This window comes from Quercus lobata, chromosome 1 (genome assembly GCF_001633185.2).
Source record: "Quercus lobata isolate SW786 chromosome 1, ValleyOak3.0 Primary Assembly, whole genome shotgun sequence".
In the NCBI taxonomy this organism is placed as follows: Eukaryota; Viridiplantae; Streptophyta; class Magnoliopsida; order Fagales; family Fagaceae; genus Quercus; species Quercus lobata.
The window spans coordinates 22,536,694-22,539,163 of NC_044904.1; positions in this window are offsets into that span (position 1 = coordinate 22,536,694).

The following is a 2,470-nucleotide window of genomic DNA, read 5'->3' on the forward strand; positions in this document are numbered from 1 at the left end:
GAGGACTTAATTATATGAAGATAGAAATCTGGAGTACTCTTCCAGTTTGGGACACTAGCTATTATATGGAAGCTTAGCCAGCACACATTTTAGTCCTTATCCATGATTGGTGTGGTATCCTTGAATATAACTGGTATACAGGTGATACTTACTTATCACTGGATGATTCAGGTGCTTTGGCTCAAGAATGGTCTAATTTCATGAGTAATAAGATTTATGAAGAACAGAAAGAATTAGATAGAGGTTTTCATTTATATGGCTATACCGACAGGATAGCTGTGTATGGCCCAAGACCTTCAGCAGGAAGGCTCATTGGGAAAAGAAGGATTGTTAAAGATCCCAGATTGATGACAGCCAAAGATCATGTTCCTGTTTTCGTTCCTATTTCATATTGTGCCCTATGTAATGATTATGGAGTGCTCCACGAGCATGAGCAGTATGAGGATAACACTGATCCGCTAGATTATGATAACTACGCGGATACAGATTGATAGACAGATAGACAGAAGGCACAGATAGACAGAATACTCTTCCGACAGACAACGGCGACAGATCACTATTCACCGACGACAGATCACTATTCACCAGCGACAGATCACTATTCACTAGAGACAGATCACTATTCATCGACATGCATGAATAGCTTCCAGACAGATCCATTACAATCCAGACAGATACAGACAGATCCAGAAAGATATTTTGACAAAATATTATTCACATACAGACAAACTATTACTGTTCAAGATAGACTTTTACTGTTCAAGATTCTACCGACAGATTAACTTGAGTTCACTTCATTTAACTCAGGTTACTTTTGAAGACTTACCATGGTTCACTTTATCTATAAATAGACAGACTTCGAAGACAGAAGACATGTCCAAATTTTAGGTCCAATTACAGGTTCAAATTCTAGGTCCATTTCCAAGGTCCAATCCTCAGAAAGACTTTTAGCTTTCCTTTTCCCTTTCCCCGAAAGACTTTTGTATTCTCCCTTAGAAAGACTTTTGTACTTTACTTTCTTTTTGTAATCTTGTAACCTTCCTCCAGACAGACAACCTTGTAACCCTTTACAGATTTTACTTTGTAATCTTGTAACTCTTCAGACAGCTCTTATTTTCAAAGCTTGTAAGAAAGACAGTTTGTTTTCAAGTTTAATCAAAGACAGAAGTATTTTCAAGTAAGATTTTATTTGTTTCAGTTTTATATTCCATACTCTGTTTTAATCTATTTTGACTATATCTATTTTGCTATTATCTTCTTTATCAACTATTTTATCATTGTTTATGCTTCTATATTACTGCTGTGATACCACATTGACTACCCAGGAGTGAGCACAGCAGTAATATAGAAGCATAAACAATGATAAAATAGTTGATAAAGAAGATAATAGCAAAATAGATATAGTCAAAATAGATTAAGACAGAGTATGGAATATAAACTGAAACAAATAAAATCTTACTTGAAAATACTTCTGTCTTTGATTAAACTTGAAAACAAACTGTCTTTCTTACAAGCTTTGAAAATAAGAGCTGTCTGAAGAGTTACAAGATTACAAAGTAAAATCTGTAAAGGGTTACAAGGTTGTCTGTCTGGAGAAAGGTTACAAGATTACAAAAAGAAAGTAAAGTACAAAAGTCTTTCTAAGGGAGAATACAAAAGTCTTTCGGGGAAAGGGAAAAGGAAAGCTAAAAGTCTTTCTGAGGATTGGACCTTGGAAATGGACCTAGAATTTGAACCTATAATTGGACCTAAAATTTGGACCTATCTTCTGTCTTCGAAGTCTGTCTATTTATAGATTAGGTGAACCATGGTAAGTCTTCAAAAGTAACTTGAGTTAAGTGAAGTGAACTCAAGTTAATCTGTCGGTAGAGTCTTGAACAGTAAAAGTCTATCTTGAACAGTAATACTCTATCTGTCGGTAGAATCTTGAACAGTAAAAGTCTATCTGGCAGTCTGTCTGGGTACGCATGCTGGTGAATAGTAACTTTTCTATCTGTGAGAATCTGTGTACGAAAATATTCTGCTAAAATATCTTTTTGGTCTGTCTGCATTCTATCATTTTATCTTTTGGTCTGTCGGTCTGTCTTTTGTCTTCTTTTGCATCTCTCTGTCTTTTGTCTTATCTTTCACATGTCATAAGGGTCTTGGGAATCTTGAAATGCTTCTGGATGAGTTCTGTAGTTTGGAGAAGAGGATTCCATTACTGTGTCATCTTCATCATCTGATATTTGTGATGCAGCTTTAAGCAGTTGCTTTTTGAGCTGTCTTCTGTCTGAAACAGAGGCAAGCTGGCACTGAACTTGACTCTTTTCTAAAAAAAAATTAGAACTTTCTGTCTGGGAGGAAGAGGTCTTTTTCTGTAATTCTTGGCAAATATGATCAAAATTAAACTTATTCCACCATTTTAATTTAAACTTTCTGGCGAGCATAGGAAAAGGATACTGGGGATGCTTTTCTATCTTGTATTCCC